This window comes from Heteronotia binoei, chromosome 11, assembly GCF_032191835.1.
Source record: "Heteronotia binoei isolate CCM8104 ecotype False Entrance Well chromosome 11, APGP_CSIRO_Hbin_v1, whole genome shotgun sequence".
NCBI lineage: Eukaryota > Metazoa > Chordata > Lepidosauria > Squamata > Gekkonidae > Heteronotia > Heteronotia binoei.
This window is the reverse complement of record NC_083233.1, coordinates 17,819,747-17,839,664: the sequence shown is the minus strand read 5'-3', so window position 1 is coordinate 17,839,664 and position 19,918 is coordinate 17,819,747.

Below are 19,918 nucleotides of genomic sequence, written 5' to 3'. Positions count from 1 at the left end.
CTGGTTCAACAAACAGCAATTTTAACCTACTGAAAGCAGAGGTTAAGCCAGAGAGGGCATATTTAAAACATGCATCAGTGCTGCAACGTGAAATGTACCTTCTTTCAGTTCAGTATTCAGGAGGTTCAAACAGAGGTGACAATATTCACAGTCTCCACTAGGGTTGCCAGGTCCAACTTGGAAAAAACCTGTGGACTTTGGAAGTGGAGCCAGAAGACTTTGGGGGTGGAGCCAGAGACTTTCCTATTCCCGGAAATAAATAAAAACACAGAAGTGAAGTTCCTCCGAATACAGTCTTCATTTCCTCATTCCCCAGCAGCTTGCTGCAGTTCTACTAAATGAAAGTGAGCATATCCCCACACACAAAGCAATTTGCAAGCACACAGTTTTGTGATCTCACGGGGCCAATTTACTCATGGGAGTTGCTGAATGTAACCATCTGCTGTATTTCCACCAACTTCTTCAGAGTAACACAGGAAACAAAATGTTCTAGTTTACTCTTTACTATACAAACAAATTCTGAAAGGAATGGAAAACAAATGGACTGTACTGGCTTCTCTTCCTTTCTCACAGACTCACAGGGAATAGCCATGTGGCTCTGCCAGCTCACCCCACAGCCATTCAGCCTTGCAATACTGAGATTTAAAGGCACACACACCTTCCAAGTTTCCAAGCTTCTTCTAAGCCTGAGGAGATGGAAAGGCACATGGTGGCTGTTGGGGGGCCGCTTCCCCTTGCTAGCCAGCTGGCTGGTGATGGGGAGAAACCTGCAAAACTGGGGGAATCCCTGCCAGAACCTGAGGACTGGCAAGCCTAGTCTCCACCATACATTCTGTTTGGGAACTGTGATAAGGTATGATGGACACTTTAGCCTTAGAAAAGAACTGTAGGGAATGGATGAAATGTGGAATTTGCTGCCAAAGGTTGTAGTGATGGCTATAGGCATAGACGCCTTTAAAAGGAGATTAGACAGATACATGGATGATAGGTCTATCTCACCACAAGCCAAGGTGACTTAAGGAAACATCTATATTTAGAGATGGTAAACCTCTAAATACCAGTGCCAGATGGCAACTTCAAGAGAAGGCCTTGGCTTCTAAGCTGTGTTGTTGGCCATCCAGAGGAGCTGGCTGGCCTCGATGGACCATTGGTCTGATCTAGGTAGCAGGGGCTCTTCTAACATTCTTTTGTTCTTATACCACGGCCACAGTACCAGGAAAAATTAATACATTCTCCTAGAAATTTCTCTAGTCAAATCTGTTCCCAGCCCCTTTCAGTCTATGGTTAGCCCTGGTAATGAAAAAAAAAAAAGACATGTATACCGTATTGTATCTGCTTATTCCCCAACCCCTGTATTTCAGGCTTCCAATTAGAATGAAACTTACTATCATGCATAACAGTTTACATGAGGTTTGTAGGTAATTGAAAGGAAAGGAAAGAAACAGCTTTTTAAAACAGTGCTGTGGTGTAGTGAACATGTTTTATTCCCTGAGGAAATGAGTCCTTTAGAGCAGGGGTCCTCAACCCCCGGGCCAGGGACCGGAAGTGGGCCATGGCCTGTTTTCCATGGGCCGCACAGCCTCGCCCCCCCACGTGGTGCCTCCTCCTCCCCCTGTTTCCTCCTCCCTCCTTTGCCCCCCACACAGCCTCCTCACCTCCTCCCCTCTCCCACTGATCAGCTGATCTCCCGGGAAAGCCGCTGCAGCAGTTTCGAGCAACACTGCGGCACGACGTGCCCTCGGCTGCCACTGGCTGCAGTAGGGTTGCCAATCCCCAGGTGGGGACAGGGGATCCCCCGGTTTGGAGGCCCTCCCCCCGCTTCAGGGTCGTCAGAAAGCGGGGGGGAGGGGAGGGAAATGTCTGCTGGGAACTCTGTTATTCCCTATGGAGATTTATTCCCATAGAAAATCATGGAGAATTGATCCACGGGTATCTGGGGCTCTGGGGGGGGGCTGTTTTTTGGGGTAGAGGCACTAAATTTTCAGTATAGCACCTAGTGCCTCTCCCCAAAATACCCCCCAAGTTTCAAAAAGATTGGACCAGGGGGTCCAATTCTATGAGCCCCAAAAGAAGGTGCCCCTATCCATTATTTCCTATGGATGGAAGGAATTGAAAAGGTGTGCCATCCCTTTAAATGTGATGGCCAGAACCCCCTTTGGAGTTCAATGATGCTTGTCACAGCCTTGATCTTGGCTCCACCCCTAATGTCTCCTGCCTCCGCCCCCAAAGTCCCCAGATATTTCTTGAATTGGACTTGGCAACCCTAGGCTGCAGCACCACCCCTCCCCCAGCCTTAAAATGGAGAATACGGGGGGGGGAGGTGACGAGGCTGCACGTGGGGGGGGGACGAGGGAAGAAAATGGTGGGGGGGGGAGGATAGATCCAGGTGGGCAGCCCTGTTGGTCTGAAGCAGTAGAACAAAGTAGGAGTCAAGTGCACCTTTAAGAGGTGGCGAGGCTGCACGGGGGGGGGGGGCGAGGAAGAGAGGAGGAAAATGGGGGAGGAAAACAGGAGGGAGGAGGCGCCGCAGGGGGGGGACTGAATTGGGTCCCCCCACCCTGCATGCTCTGAGCCGCGGTTGGCAGGCTGGCCCTGGAGCCAGTCCCTGGGGCCAAAAAGGTTGGGGACCACTGCTTTAGAGGTCTGAAAACACAACAGACACAGGAAGTCAAACTTGCACTGTGGTCAAACTTGAACTGAAAATGACTAGAGATGAATGGAGAGATCTTGTTTCTTTCCTGGAGGGAAAAAAAGAAAGAATAATTCTTATTTATAAGAATGGAGGCCAAATAGTGAGTCGTTAGAGACTGTGGGTAGGTTGACTGTGATAAAGTAACTGTGGGTTTATCAGGTTTCAAGACCATATCCTGGTGGTGCCCTTGAGTTTGGTCGATTCAGCCCTGAGTTGTCATTGAAGGGGTGCCAACTGCATGAAGGGAATGAAAAGCTTCTAGCCGTGGCTCCAGGCCTCAGATTCAGTGGGAGCTCACAGGAGCACAGCTCCCGAACCTTTCTGAGAGTTCCTCCTCCTCCTTCTGAGAGTTCCACCTCCTTGTCCATTGAATAGTATGTGCAGCTGCATAACAATCCCTGGATGAGTTCCAGCACCTATTTTTCTACAAAATGATTCCTGCGTGGGTCCAATGGTGAAGTATTTATGTCCCTTGCAAGCAAGGCTTTTTTTGTAGCAGGAACTCCGTTGTATATTAGGACACCCCCCCTTCCCCGATGTAGCCAATCCTCCAAGAGCTTACAGGGCTCTTCTTACAGGGCCTACTATAAGCTCCAGGAGGGTTGGCTACATCTGGGGGTGTGGCCTAATATGCAAAGGAATCCCTGCTAAAACAAAAAAAAGCCCTGCTTGCAATGTAGGTGTTCATCCAAAAACTACTAAAATAGGATCTGCTACACCTGTGTACATTATACTGAAAAAACCTACTTGGAGCTGGTAGCTTCCCAAATCCAGGGTTCCTCAGATGATCTTCTTTTATTAACTGATTAGCTTCTAATTGTCCATTCTGTTTTGTGCTCTTACTTGTAAACTCCTTTATAGTGCAGTCCTTTTGGGGCTTAGAATTGAGTAACTATGCATAAGATTGCAATGTGAGTTGTTTCCAACAGAAAAGTGGTATATATTTAGGGTTGCCAAGTCCAATTCAAGAAATATCTGGGGACTTTGGGGGTGGAGCCAGGAGACTTTAGGGGTGGAGCCAGGAGACATTAGGGGCGGAGCCAGGAGCAAGGGTGTGACAAGCATAAATGAACTCCCAGGGAGTTCTGGCCATCACATTTAAAGGGACGGCACACCTTTTCAATTCCTTCCTTCCATAGGAAATCATGAAGGATAGGGGCACCTTCTTTTGGGGCTCATAGAATTGGACCTCCTGGTCCAATCTTTTTGAAACTTGGGGGGTATTTTGGGGACAGGCACTAGATGCTATACTGAAAATTTGGTGCCTTTACCCCAAAAAACAGCCCCCCCCGAGCCCCAGATACCCACAGATCAATTCTCTATGATTTTCAATGGGAATAAATCTCCATAGGGAATAATAGCGTTCCCGGGAGACATTTCCCTCCCCTTCCCCCGCTTTCTGACGACCCTGAAGCGGGGGGAGGGCCTCCAAACCGGGGGATCCCCTGCCCTCACCTGGGGATTGGCAACCCTATATATATTGTATAAATCAATCATTTTGTCTCTTTTTTTGTCTGGCCTCAGACCTATTGGCACCCAAAACACCTCGGATATGATTGATATTGTACACTGCAGGCTGGACGGGGGAAGCGTGTCCTTTTTTATTTCCCTCAACTTCTCAGTGACTTCTGATACCATTAACCCTGGCAGGGCTTTTTTTGTAGCAGGAACTCCTTTGCGTATTAGGCCACACACCCCTGATGTAGCCAATCCCCTTGGAGCTTACAGTAGGCCCTGTACTTAGAGCTCTGTAAACTCTTCGAGGATTGGCTACATCAGGAGTGTGTGGCCTAATATACAAAGGAGTTCCTGCTATAAAAACAGCCCTGATTACCCTGGTATCCTGGGGCCATTTCCTACATCGAAAACGTAATGATGGCCAAGGATGTAATGGAGAACCTTATCACCATGTCTGCTCTGCAACAGAGAATGTCATGACCTTTAAAATGGGGACACTTTCTCCTGGCTGCCTGAAATGTGGGAGTAGAGAGGCAAGGCCTCTAATCTTTGAATATTTCATCCCAATAAATGTTGGGGAAGTTACAAGACAAACTGACCCAGAACTTGTTACTCAATGAACTTAAAGCGTCTAAACAAATGTTTAATAAACAAACTGAGCTGAACGTTGTCCTGAATCAAATCTATGGGTTAACGACTAAATCAGTTTTCTTTTAGTCTTGTTTCATTCCCTCTCCATACTATATGCTACTGCTGTGCCATAGTTTATACTGCACCTTATAAGGAACACCTTACAGGAAAAACGTGTCGTATCCTTGTATCATTCTCTGTTGCTGGTGAACAGATGAAAGTTTGCTTTTTACAGCTGCGGCTAGCATCTGCTTTTCATCTCATCCTTTGGCTGCATCCACCCAGAGATATAGCAAAATATTGCTCTCTTGTTGTTCCGTCTGGCTTGTTCCATCTTCTCTGTGCAGTGCCTTTCAGATACTTGAACCCGATTTCCATTTCTTGTATACTATTGGATTTGTTATGTATGTGGACTCAAGGGAGAACGGAATTGGATCTTCCTGCCTAGGCTTCCCAATCCCCAGGTCCCAGCGGGGGATCCCCTGGTTTTACAGTCTTTCCCCCTCCCCCAGCCAGCTGGCCGGCGGGGGAAGCTCCACCCCCATAGCCATTATGCACCTCCAGGAACAATTCCCATAGGGAATGATGGGGAATTGATCCGCGGGTGTCAGGGGCTCTGGAGGGGGCTGTCTTTTGAGGTAGAGGCGCCAAATTTTCAGTATAGCATCTAGTGCCTCTCCCCAAAATACCTCCCAAGTTTCAAAAAGATTGGACCAGGGGGTCCAATTCTATGAGCCCCAAAAGAAGGTGCCCCTATCCTTCATTATTTTCTATGGAAGGAAGGCATTCTAAAAGGTGTGCTGTCCCTTTAAATGTGATGGCCAGAACTCCCTTGGAGTTCAATTATGCTTGTCACACCCTTGCTCCTGGCTCCGCCCCCAGTGTCTCCTGGCTCCACCCCCAAAGTCCCCAGATATTTCTTGAATTGGACTTGGCAACCCTATTCCTGCCTGGCTCATTGGAGCCAGACGGCCAGAGCTTGGGGACTGGGGAAACAACGGGCAGCAGGATCCTGATTCCTGCTGCCCCATTCCAATCACAGGCTCCTCCTGATTTGAATGGACCAATAGAGTGTTTGTGCGGGAACCCTGACGTGTATATACGGTATATGATTAGCCATACTATGCTGAAATCAATTAGGAGCTGATGTTTCACTACCACCTCACCTCATCGATCCATAGAACCCACTATATTATAGGGCTATAAGTTTAACTACTTAATGGAGCAAGTCTATCCCCACTTTTCACCCAGTGTGTGGGCACTTAATTACTCCCAGGACTCCCTATGTCAGAAAAGTATTAAGATACACCAGCAAATGGGATCAGTGCTGGTGTAACTGTGTGGTGCCTGGATGGCTCCCAGAGTTACAACTGACTCCCTGAACTACAAAGATCAGTTCCGCTGGAGAATATGGCTACTTTGGAGGGTGGGTCCTATGACGTTAAGCTCTGCTGAGGTCCCTCCCCTTTTCAGGCTCCAACCCCAAATATCCAGGAATCTCCCTATTTATACCCTTTTTATACCCTTACTAAGAGCCTCGTGGCGCAGAGTGTTAAAGCTGCAGTATTCCAGTCCTAAGCTCCGCTCACGACCTGAGTTCGATCCCCGGTGGAAGCTGGGGTTTTAGGTAGCCCACTCGAGGTTGACTCAGCCTTCCATCCTTCCGAGGTCGGTAAAATGAGTACTCAGCTTGCAGGGGGGAAAGTGTAGATGACTGGGGAAGGCAACGGCAAACCACCCTGTAAAAAGTCTGCTGTGAAAACGTTGCTTTCACACTGTCGCCCCAGAGTTGGAAACGACTGGTGCTTGCACAGGGGACCGTTCCTTTTCCTTTCCTATACCCTTACTCCTAGAGGAATCCTTGTGCTGGTATCTGTGAGCATTTTTCCTGGGGATTTTACTTAAAACAAAATGCAGTCATGGGGATTCTGGTTTCACAGAGGAGGCAGACAGAACAGAAGCAGGAGGAGACTGGATTTATAACTCACTTTTCACTTGGAGTCTCAGAGCAGCTTGCAATCAGTTTACAATCTCCTTTCCCTTCTCTTCCCCGCAATGGATAGAAGTAAACCAGTTGGGTTGCCAGCTTCCAGGTGGTGACTGGAGATCTCCCAGGGTTACAGCTGATCTCCAGGCTTCAGAGACCAAGTCCCCTGGAGAAAATGGCTGCTTTGTATGGTGAACTCTATGATATTATACCTAACTGAAGTCCCTCCTCTCCCCAAACTCTACGTTTCCCAGGTTCCATCCGCAAAATTTCCAGGTATTTCCCAACCCTATGTATGCTCTATAAGTCCATAGTACGTGGGATATTTTGTTTTTTTCTGGGCAGAGAATTTGGGGTTGTTTTGATGCCAAATTCCAGCATATTTAGCACCAAGTATAGATGTCCTCACCTAGAGAACGATTGGGGTTTTGGCCATCATGAGTCCTGATTGTCTGGAAATGTACCAAATGTGAATCAGTGATTTTGTTGTTGTTTTATCAATACAGTGATAGTATATGGGAAAGGCCACAGGGCAGAATGTTAAAGCTGCAGTACTGCAGTCTGAGCTCCCTGCTCACGACCCGAGTTCGATCCCAGCGGAAGCTGGTTCAGGTAGCCGACTCCAGGTTGACTCAGCCTTCCATCCTTCTGAGGTCGGTAAAATGAGGACCCAGCTTGCTGGGGGGGAAGTGTAGATGATCGGGGAAGGCAATGGCAAACCACCCTGTAAAAAGTCTGCCGTGAAAGCGTTGTGAAAGCAACGTCACCTCAGAGTCGGAAACGACTGGTACTTGCACAGGGGACCTTTCCTTTTCCTTTCATTATGAACAGGGTATTCAACAATTCCTCAAAGGATAATGGTCTCCCCCTGGTGGCAACACATCCACTTTTCTGCATGTGGGAAGTAAATGTCTTCACTTCTGAGGAAAAGTTCTACGAACTGGTTGCACTCATTGGTTGCATTCAACCTGCACCAGCCCTCTATGGAACAAAACAAAAATACTTTTTTCTACTAGAACAAAGTAGGAGTCAAGTTGCACCTTTAAGACCAACAAAAACCCAGAATTAAACTTTATGGGTCTTAAAGGTGCCACTGGACTCAGACTTTGTTCTTTTGTGCGCCTTTTGTGCTTTGGTGTACTGAAGTCGTCTTCCTAGGGTTGCCAAGTCTGACTCAAGAAATAGCTGGAGATTTTGGGGGTGGAGCCAGGAGACTTTGGGGGTGGAGCCAGGATCAGGGGTGTGATAATCATGATTGAAGTCTGAAGGGAGTTCTGGTCATCACATTTAAAGGGACTGCACACTTTTTAAATGCCTTCCCTCCATTGGAAATAATGAAGGATGGGGCACCTTCTTTGGGGACTCATAGAATTAGACCCCCTGGTCTAAACTTTTGGAAACTTGAGGGGGAGGGAGGGAGGATTGGCACTGGATGCTATGCTGAAAATCTGGTGCCTCTCCCTCAAAAAACAGGGGCCCACCAGAGCCCCAGATACCCACAGATCAATTCTCCATTATACCCTATGGGAATCAGCCTCCCTAGGGTATAATGGAGTGCTCAACAAACATTTCTCCCCCGCCCGCACATACACACTTTCTGATAACCCTGAAAAGGGGGGGGGGGGAGTGCCAAACCAGGGGATCCCCTGCCCCCAGCTGAAGATTGGCAACTCTAAGTCTTCCTTTGCCTGCAGATCTTCTTGTTCCTGCTTCATCAACTCTCCCAGATTATTCTACTCTAACTCAATCTTCATTGTCATTCCTAGACTCCCCTGAAGCCTCACCCTTTTGTTTCAAGGCCCTCTTAAAAGTATGTCCCTTTCTTGCCTCCCCTTCTCCCAAGGGCTAAAACTAGGGCAGCTAATCCCCAGGTAGGGACAAGGGATCCCCCAGTTTGGGGGCCCTCCCCCCCACTTCAGGGTTCTCAGAAAGCAGCGGGGAGGGAGATGTCTGCTGGGCACTCCATTATTCCCTATGGAGACCGATTCCCGTAGGGCATAATGGAGAATTGATCTGTGGGTATCTGGAGGGGGGGGCTGTTTTTTGAGGTAGAGGCACCAAATTTGCAGCATAGCACTTGATGCCTCTCCTCCGAACACCCTCCACGTTTCAAAAGGATTAGACCAGGGGGTCCAATTCTATGAGCCTCAAAAGACGGTGCCCCTATCCTTCATTATTTCCAATGGAGGGAAGGGATTTAAAAGGGAAGGGAGTTCAATGATGCTTGTCACAACCTTGCTGCTGGCTCCACCCCCAGTGTCTCCTGGCTCCACCCCCAAAGTCCCCAGATATTTCTTGAACTGGACTTGGCAGCCTTAACTGAAACCCAAACCTGCAGCTCCTCTTCATGAGGTGGTGGCAGGAAGTTTCTGTCTATTGCAAGAAACCCGCCCCATTCACACAGAGAGGAAGCTAATACAGGCCTGTGTGACGGACAGGCCCAAACCCTGCCCACTTCCTGAAACTGCCAGTCCCTTTTAAACCCGGTTGATGTCTGGTAACAGCCAATCAGGGCGCTTGGAATATTGGGAGTGAAGGGGGGAGGGGGAATTGTAGCACAAAGCAGTTTAACTGCCATTTCCCTTCAGACAGAGTTGAGGCTGCAGAGAGGCGGGTGGTGGGCTATCCTTGGCCTCAGGAGAGGGGCTGGCCTCAGCATCCTCAGAGGCAGCAGGCCAGTGTCCTGGAGAGCCTGACCTCTAAAGACTCATGTCCATTCTTTAGTTTCCCAAGCCTGAGGGAAGATAACGGACAGAGCCTGGTCCTAGTGAAATGCCTTCCAGCAGTTCTGCTCTGGGATGCAGTCGGCCTGGATCCAGCCATTTGTAACTCTCCCCTAGGAGCAGGTGTAGGAGGAACGTCTTTGCATACTCATCCCTCTGGAGAGCTGTAACTAGTCAGAGCAGAGGACTTCGAGCAAGCTAGATGGGCCGACAGCTTCCTGGGGTGAAGGCTCAGAGAAGCCCGGAGAATTGAGTCCCTCGGCCTTCTGTTGCAAAGAGGCAGCAGGCCAACACAGGGGGGAGGGAAGTGGAGGCAGAGAGACTCTTCAACAGCCCATGAGATTTCCTAGCTGAAGCTGGACCAGTTGGGCAGGAAGAGGACACAGATCTCTTGGAAGCAAGTTCCATAAAACCTCTCCGCCCTCAAGGTCCTGGCCCATCCTGCTTTTCCTCCTCCCCAAATGCATGTTGTTCGTCTTACTGGAGAGGAAGGATTGGCCCAGCATGAGTTTCTCTAACTAGTGGACGGTGCCCTAAGGCGAGCTGGAGGCCAGGGGCCCAGTCCTCAGCGTCACCCTCCCAAGGAGGAAAAAACGGGCTACGGGCTCCCCATTTGCACTTCAGCTCTTGGAGCCAGGCCCTGCAAGGCCCAGGGTGGGAGCACCTGCCTCCAAAGAAAGCAGATGGCCAGCCAATGCCAGCCAGCAGGGGGCTTCTGAGAAAGACTGTTGGAAACGGGGCCTAGCGAACCAGGGCCAGGGAACAGAGCAAGAGTCAAGTTGCACCTTTAAGGCCAACGAGGTTTTATTCAGGCCAGGGAAGGCACCCTGCAGCATGATAGATCACTTGGGGCCAGTTGCGATGTCTCGGCTCAGTCCACCTCACAGGCATGTTGTGGGCAGAAGAAGGAGAAGACAAGTGAGGCAGCCCTGAGCCCTTTGGAGAACGACAATTGGTAAGGATAGAAAGATAAGTTCATCGCAGGGAGGAGGTTGGATGGAGCCTTCCTCGCTAACAAGTACAGGGCAACCGTGAAAGATCCTCTCTGATACCCCCATCTCAAAGGAGAAGTTCTGTCGTGCTCTGAAGTGGCCTTGAAATTTCAAGACGTAACAGGACAGGCTCCCTCAAATTCTCCAGGGCGGACATCTTCAGTTTCTCCTAGCTGAAAGCTCTTTTTTTGGGTCCTGTATGTATTTTCTGCGCAGCGTTGTACTGAGAGAAGCTGAGCTCCAGTAAGAAACTCCCCCATGCAATGCAGCAGCTAGGGTTTAGTTGAGTACAGCACAGCAGCAAGCCTTCACCTTGTTCTACTTGAAACAGAAATTATCCCTCTTGTTTTTTACGGGAATATCCTTCACCAAGTCCTTTTAAGCCCATACACATTTCACAAGGCCCTTCAGGAAATATGGCACGGTCATCGTAATGTGGAAATACTTCCAAGAATGGGAGGCAGGGAGAAGTGGCTGTCAGTACTGCAGTGACGGTGTCATCACCGTCTGTGGCGGACTGGGTCTAAAAATATTGGTTGCCAGGAGACAAAGGGGGCCCACCCACAACTCTAAGGGTATCATTTAATTTTTATAAGAAAATAAAAATTTCAAAAAACGCATGCGGGAAAAAGGTACAATTAAAACTTTTGCAAAATAAATGTATATATCTTTTTAGTAATTGCAGTGTACATACATTGTATATTTTACTGGCAGTATGCAGTAGATATTAAATGTAAATACTGATTGCATTTTCTCCAGGGGAGCTATCTCTGCCAGCTGGAGATCAGTTATAAAAGCAGGAGATCCCCAGACCCCACCTGGAGGCTGGCAACCCTGTAAATGTAAGTTGCATTACTGTAATAATATTGGAACTTCTATTATATTTTCAAGCTACTAAAAGGACATTAACATTTTTAACATATTGTCTAATGTTTAAGGGGGCCCACTGGGGCCCACATGCCATCGAGCAAACTGACACCCTGGCCAGTCCGCCACTGATCGCCGTCGTTTTTCATCTCACCTGCCCTGCTTGCCCAGCGTTCTTGTTGTTTTTGAATAGTTTTGTAAACCTTTTTAATGTTGGGCTTTCTTCTCTTATGTTGTGCTTGCTAGGTAGGCTGGTGCCAGATTGAAGGACAGACGGATAGGAGAAGTGGCTGAGTGTTATTGCCGTCCTTTTTCATCTCGCCTCCCCTGATCGGCCAGTGATGCTGTACTTTTTGAGCAGCTTCATAAATATTTTTAATGTTGGGATTGCTTTTTTGATCTGGTGCTTGCTGGGCTGGAGGTCTCTTCACTTCCTCCTGAAGACATCTCCGAAAGCGACAAACAGGTAAGCAACTATCACTGTGCATATATTAATAGCCTCCAAAGAGTTCCTTGGGCCTTACGCTCTTCATGTATACAAATAGCCTGTAGTGTATAACTCCGAAATGCTGCACAATATTTTTGCAATTCACGGAGCCTCAGTACTGATACAAACCCACTGAAGAAAATACAGCAAAGTGCAAACTGTGGCAACAAACACCAAACAGGCAATAACCAGTATTAATTTAGTCACTGCATATTTTGAAATATCAAAATTTCTAACAAGGCTAAGATCAAGGGAAGTACCTCAGTGAGTTAGTAGGGCAGGAGCTTTAGGGACATTCAAGGAACTGTGGCCTTCTCGGACCCTAACTAAATATTACCAAAGAACTTGGTTCCTGCACATTTCCTACATATAGGTCACAGGTAGTGGTTTTCCAGAACTGTATAGACCCAGACAAAGCCTGAGGAAAGCTTTACCTAACCATTTTGGGGACATCAGATGCCAAAAGGCAAGATAAAAGTGTTTTGTTGTTGCTGTTTAATTGGCTCACGATCAGCGCAGGGAAAACAGCAGCAGGAAGAATGAGCAAGCCGCTGCCTCCTCCCCACTTCCTTCCCGAACTCGCTCATCCTTCCTGCCGCTGCTGCCCCCACGCTGATCGTGCGCTGAAGGGGGGGCCTCCGGCACAGTTTTACCAGCTGGTCAGCGGGGGGGGGCAGCCTTTAAAGAGCCCGGGAAGTGTGGCACTTCACACCCCGTTCCCGGGCATTAAAATTGTGAGGGAGGGAGAGGCTGGGGAGGCAAATAGGGATTTGCCTAAGGGGTGGAGAGGGGAATGCCAAATTTGGAGCTCTGCCCTGCTGACGCCCTAGGCAGTTGCCTAGTTTGCCTAGTGGGCGGGCCGGCCCTGACTGTCCAGCCATAGAGGCTCACTAACTGAGCCCCTTTCTCCTCAAGCCAGGAATCTGCAAATGGTAAGCTCAGTGTAGAGGAGCAGGTCCACACACAGATGTGGAGGGGGACCTGCTGCTGCCACAGAAAAAAAAAAGCCTTCATTAAGGCTGAAAGGAGACCAAACTTGGATCCTGAGGCACTTTGGCCATGTTTTTCAGGGGGGAAGCAAATTTGGAGTGACCTCTATGTGGTTTACAAGGATTTCCCGCCTTCCCACTGGGATGCTGGCCCTGACTCATCTGTATTTTTTCCGCTACAGCCTCCTTAGAAAAGGTCGAGTGGCAAGCCTTTTCCTCTTGCGAGTCGTCCACACCCCGCTGATGGTCCTCAAGAAGTTCAGGTGCCGTTTCCAGCCCTAGAAGTTGCAAGAGTTAGGCTGTTAGTGGGACATGGAGAGCCGCGGAGTCCTCTCTGCACAGGACACAGCCGAGCAGGATCAGTGTTTCCCTCAATGCCGAGAAGTCATCAGTCTCTCCGGAAATGAGCTTGTTCTGATTCCTGAATGGGCCTGAAGAAAAGTTGTCCTTGGTCAGGACCGCTTGCAGCCTTTGGGTAGTGCCTCAAAGGAAACTCTTAAGCTGATGGCAGAAATCAAAAATTGAGGTAGTCTGGAAGCAAGTATCCCTCAAAGAGGTATTCAAGGGCCGCAGTAATGAATCTTTCTTAACCAGGGGAATTGGGATTGTGGGTGACGAATTCCCTGTTCTGCAACCACCTTCAAGGAGGGTAGCTGTCAGCCAGGGTGGGATCAGTGTGTGCATGGTCCACCCTGGCTACTAAGCTCTTCTTTGGGGGTGTAGCATTTTGTGAAACATGAATGAAAGAGCTAGAAAGGGAGTGAAACAAAAGGGGTCTCTCTGGGATGCTTTGGGGCCTGCAAAGGGACTAGGAATTGCCCTGGGTACTGGGGGAGTGATGTGGTACTATGGGGGGTTGACCTTGTTGCCTCTGAGAAATCCAGCAACGAACTCAGCTGGGATTTCTTTTGGGGGTCTTTTTAATGCTACTGAAGCTCGATAGAGAGGAGGTGGAGAATACAGCGGGAGAACTGGTGTTTTCTTCCACCATCCAAGGTTTCTTCCCCTTGATCCCTTCTAGTTTGGCTTCCAGCTTGGTTTTCAGATTCAAGCAACAGCTTTAGTGGCCTCGATGGATGAACTCTATCTAGTGGTTGACAGAATTCATCTCTTCCAGTCTTGTTGAATCTCTTGGTGGCTTTTGGTACAATAGACTACACTACTCCCTTGGGATAGTTCAGGTCACCTTTTGGGTGATTTCAGTCCCTTTTGCCCTACAGGACTCACTGTGTTCAGCTCTAGATTTTTCACAGCACTGCTTCTTGGAAGTGAACGTTCCTCCATGAGGTGCTCATGGGCCAGCAGTGAAGCTTTTGTGACCCGGGGGACTGGGATCGTGGGTAATGAATTCCTGGTTCTGCAAGGTCCCTCTTTCAGGGCAGATGTCAGCTGGCAGAAGATCTCTATGACAGGCCCCCTTGACTCCCATGCCATTTTTTGGGACCTGCAACCTTCTACTGCTCAAGTGAGAAAGCTCAGGGAGTGGAACCCAGAAGGTCCCTCTGCCAAGCAATGGAAATGGGGGCCTGCCAAGGCAATGGAAATTGCTTTGGGCTCTGGAGGAGGCCCCGGTACTGGGGGAGGGGGTTATGGTCACCACTAAGGTAGCCAGCAACGAAGTCAGCAGGGTCCCTTCTTTGGGGCTGCCTTGCTGGCACAGGAGCTGCGGAGTGAGGACCTGGAGAATACAGAGCAGGATTCATGTTTCCGTCCACCAGCCAAGGTTTCTTCTCCCTTCAGCCTTTTCAGTTTGGCTTTCAGAGTGGATATCAGTTTCAAAAGACTGTTTTAGTGGCCCTGATGGATGATATCCATCCGGAGGCTGGTGGGCAAATGACTCCCTGCCAGTTTCATTGGACCTCTCTGTGGCTTTGGGTCCAATAGACCTCACTGCTGCCAATGGTCATTCAGATCACCTTGTGGTTGTGGGTGATTTCTGTCCCTCTTGCCCCACAGGATTAAGAAGGTGATGGCTGGTGATGACATCATTGCCTCCTACAACCTGGTGGGTGGGGTTTGGCAATATAAATCACATCTTTCCTATCAACAATGGATTAACTTAATGTCTTTGCAGCTTTCCGTGTTGAGGTTCTTTTGCTGTTTTTGCCTTTCCCCCTATTTTTCCTGTTAAAACAATTTTATTTAGTAACATAGGGTTGCCAATTCAAGAAATATCTGGGGACTTTGGGGGTGGAGCCAGGAGACTTTGGGGCGGAGCCAGGAGCAAGGGTGTGACAAACATAATTGAACTTTAAGGGAGTTCTGGCCATCACATTTAAAGGGACCGCACATCTTTTAAATCCCTTCCCTCCATAGGAAATAATGAAGGATAGGGGCACCTTTCCCTCAGCCTCGCCTCAGCTCAGCGCCACCTCCGCTCGCCACAAGCGCCCCAGCCCTGGGCCACCGCACGGGGAGCCTCCCAGCACATGCCTCGTTGCGCTCCTTCGCTCGCTCGCTCGTCGACGACAAGGGTCGGGGAGGGACGGCACGGCACGGCATAGGAGGCAGGGAAGGCAGAGGTTCTCTCACACCCAAGCAGGCAGCGCTGGCCCACCTGGCCGAACAGCGGCTCTTGCCTAGCCACCTTCCACGGCTCACATTTCTTTAGCCTCCAGCTCACACCCGGCTCAGGCAAAAATGGCCCCCGAGCAAACTCATTGATGCCGAAGCTCGCCACTTTCATGCCAGCGGCTCACAAAGCGGGATTTTTGCTCACAAGTCTCTATAGCTTAGAGAGGGAACACTGCTCCTCGCGCCCAGCAGCCTCTTCTCCTTCCCCCATGTTGTGGGACCGGGGACATGATGGGACACGTGCGCCGCAGTGACGCATGGGTCGCCGTGCCGTCGTCCCCCTAAGCGCCAGTTCCAAGCAACCCACAGGTGGCGAAGACAGGCAGGCAGAGGGGGCCTTCCCCGCTCCCTCCCTCCCCGGCGCCCTCCAAGGGAGAGGGAAGGTCAGAGGAGGCCGTGCTGCTGGGAGAGGAGAGGCTCCCGGAGGCACCGGAAAACGAAAGGCCGGGCAGCCCAGGCAGGTGTCCGGCCAGCGCCCCCTCCTCTCCCCTCCCCGCTTCTCCTCTCCTCCTCGTGCGTTGGTGCCAAGCAGTAGGTGGAGCCCGCGCCCCCAGTTCCAGATCCGGGCTTCGGCAGCGCCTCCCGTCCTCCGCCACCGCCTCCTCCTGCCTGGCTGCTCGGTGGTGGGCTTCCGAGTCAGGGGGGATGAGGCTCCGTGCTGCCGCCACTGCCGTAGGTTGGGGTTGGTGGGCCTGGGGCAGCGGCGGCTGGCCTCTTCCTTCGCCGGGGCCTGGTGGGACGGAGGGAGAGGAGACCCTCTGCCGCTCTCCTCAGGCAGCCTGTAGCTCGGGCCGCGGCAGCAGCGATGGTGGCAGCTGCTGCCTGTGCCTGGGCCACCGACGCTGGTGGCGGCGGTGCTGGTGTTGCTGTGGCGGCGGCCGGGCGCTGTGAGAGGGAAGCACCTTCTTTTAAGGCTCACAAAACGTTACCTGCTGCCGCCCAATAATAAGGACTGGGAAACACAATGGGGGAGAGTGGCACCAAAATTGGCGCCGTCCCCCCCCCCCCGCTTCTGGATTTTTGGAGAGCGGGGGAGGAGGCTGCAAATTCGGGGGTCCCCCGCCAGGGCAGGGGGGGGCGGTTGGGAAGCCTATAGTAACATATGGTAACAATATCTATTTCTTGCACCCTTAATAACTTCTTTTTGTTTACCTCATATATTACTTCCTAACCACCCCTCCCCCCGTTACTTGAGCCCCGCCGGTGTTATTTACTTAAAATACTAATATTTAAAGGTACCCTTAACTAATAAAAACAAAGATTTATATTCTTCTTCCTTCTAAGACTTAATCATTATCAAAAATTGTTCAATGTCCTTTTATTTTCCACTCTTTTTCTACATATCTTCTTAACTTTTTCCACTCCATCTTAAAAACTTCTAAGTCATAGTCTCTTAAAATTCTTGTTAATTTGTCCATTTCACTCCATGTCATAACTTTTACAATCCAATCCCATTTTTCTGGTATTTTTTCTTGCTTCCACAACTGCGCGTGTCCTAGCAGCTGAAAGTAAGTACCAAATTATAGTTCTATCTTCTTTTAGAAATTTTTCCTTTTTTAATCCCAACAGAAAAGTCTCTGCAACTTTCTTAAATTCATATCCCAAGATCCTAGAAATTTCTTGTTGTATCATCTGCCAATACTTTTTTGCTCTTTCACAAGTCCACCACATATGGTAGAAAGAACTTTCATGTTTTTTACATTTCCAACATCTATCTGGCATCTTATTGTTCATCTTTGCCAACTTTTTAGGAGTCATATACCATCTGTACATCATTTTAAAACAGTTCTCTTTTATACTATGACACATCGAAAGCTTTATAGAGTTCTTCCACAAATATTCCCAAGTTTCCATCTACCCGTATATACTCGAGTATAAGCCGACCCGAATATAAGCCGAGGCTTCTAATTTTACCCCCAAAATCTGGGAAAACTTATTGACTCGAGTATAAGCCGAGGGTGGGAAGCGCAGCAGTTACTGGTAAATTACAAAATTAAAATACTGGTAGATACCAATAAAACGACATTAATTGAGGCAGTAAACTATTGTTCTGCAAGTAGAAAAGAGGGTCAACTTAAACAATATGGTATCAACAATAACTAAAAAGTACAAAACGTTAGCTCAATCAGCAACTACGGTAAGCTAAAACACAAGAGTTAAAATCCTTCAAAACTGGATTCCTCCTCATCATCTGTATGTCCAAATAGAGCTTCAGCTTCAGTCGGTGTGAGGGTATCAGCGTAGACATTGTCATCATCACTGAGTTCGCAGTCATCGCCATCACTGCTGTCATTCTCATACACAGCGCTGTCTTCACTGCCATCCATAGCATTACTAATGCCACATTTCTTAAAGGCACGTTGCACCATGTCTTCTGGAATATCTTCCCATGCATCACGAACCCACGTTGCTATCAATTCTATGTCGGGCTTCTTTAGATTTCCAACTTTTGTCAGTTGGGCTGGACCAGATGACATCCATTCATGCCACATCTTTCGCACACGGTCTTTGAAAGGTTTATTTAAACACACATCTAGGGGCTGTAATACAGATGTAAGCCCACCTGGAATAACGGCCAAAGTAACTTGAGAAGACTTTGCCAATTTTTTTATGTCATCAGATGTGTGAGCCCTGAACATATCCCAAACTAGCAATGAAGGTTTTTTCTTCAAGGCTGCTCCTGGTCGTCCTTTCCAAATTTCTTCCAGCCATTTTTTTGTTCCTTGTTCATCCATCCAGCCTTTAATATGTGCCCGCACGTTTATTCGTGGTGGAAATTTCACCTTTTTAGGCAATGTCTTCCTTTTAAAAATAATGACAGGCCGCAGCTTAGTTCCATTAGCCAAACATGAGAGAACGACTGTGAAATGGTTTTTTTCATTTCCTGTGGTCCTGAGTAAAATAGTTTTGTCTCCCAAACTTGCCACAGTTCTGTTGCTGGGAAGATCAAAGGTCATAGGTGTTTCATCCATATTCCCAATATCTCCCAAGTCGTAGTTATGGCTCCTTCTTTGTTTTATGATGAATGAATGGAATGACATCACTTTTTCATCAAGGTCTTTTGGCAACTTCTGTGCAATCTTTGTTCTTTGCCGCAAACATAGGTCAAACCTGTTCATGAAGCGGGAACACCATCCTGCTGTCGCAGCAAAATTTTCAATGCCTGGTGCTTTTAGTTTGTCGTCTTTAGCCATTTGAAGGGCACGTAAGCGAATTCCCATGCGTGTTACACAGTAGCCATTTTGACGACACTCCATAACCCACTTATGCAATTCAGTCTCTAGAGCCCCATATGAACTCGTTAAACCACGTCGAGCTTTTTTTGCCTTTGGAATTTTTTCCAAGTCAGCTTTCATTTTCCGCCAGTCCCTCACTTGTTTTTCATCAACACAAAATTCCCTACTTGCAATGCTGTTATTGCTTTCTTCTGCTCTTGCCACAACTTTAAGTTTGAAACCAGCTTCGTATGACCTGCGTTTTTGTTTTGATCCAGTATTAGAGGTATATACGGTACATGTGGGCATTATACACAGGGCAGACATAATCACATAAAATTGTTTGGGTGTGAATCCAGGGGTAAATGACAACCCCTGGATCTGTCACTGAGGAAGGGAGGGTGAGAAGAGCCACCTCACGCCCGCCAATAACTGTGGGCGCATCACATCCACTGTGATTGGCGGCGCTTGTTGTCACCGTCTCCCCGCGGCTGTAGTGAAAAAGCTGGGCGGGCGGCTGATTAAGCTTGAATCAGCCGCCTATATTACTCCCCCTATGTGTGTGGCGGAGGGGAGGGGCTTCCCTGCCTTAAGACGCCGAGCGGCGCGCGGCCTTCCCCACATCCCTCCGCCCCCGCAGCCTGCCTCGCGCACACTTTGCAAACCGGGGCCAGGAGTGGCTGAGTCGTCGGCGCCTGGAAGTTGAGGAGGCCGGAGAGCTCCGGGGCGCTGCTGCCGAGCGCGGGGATGCGGCCACTGGGCGCACAACGCCGCCGCCTCCTCCTCCTCCTGCTGCCCGCCGCCGCCTTCTGCTTCCTGCTGCTGCCCGCGGCACGTGGAGCAGCAGGAGAAGCCTCGAGCAGGCGAGGGTCGGACGCCGCTTCCCCCGCCCCGAGCTGGGACTGGCCGGAAGGTATGCGCGACGCTCCGGAGCCCTGCCGGGGAGGGGAGGGACCCCCCCTTGGCAATGCGGGGGCCCCCCAGACCTGGGGCGATCCGCTCCCCCCGCCCCCCCTCCCTACGCCACTGGGGTAATCATTATTATAGCCGGGCAGGCGGCTGATTACCGTAATCAATAAAATATGCAGGTGTATGGCAGGCCGGATAGAATAGTGACTCGAGTATAAGCCGAGGAGGGGGTTTTTCTGCCCAAAATTTGGGCAGAAAAACTCGGCTTATACTCGAGTATATACGGTATATTTCTTTATTTACATTAATTGCCCACTTAATCATTTGAGATTTCACTACTTCATCTTCCGTAGACCATTTTAAAAGTAATTTTGTATAATTTTGAAATTAATTTT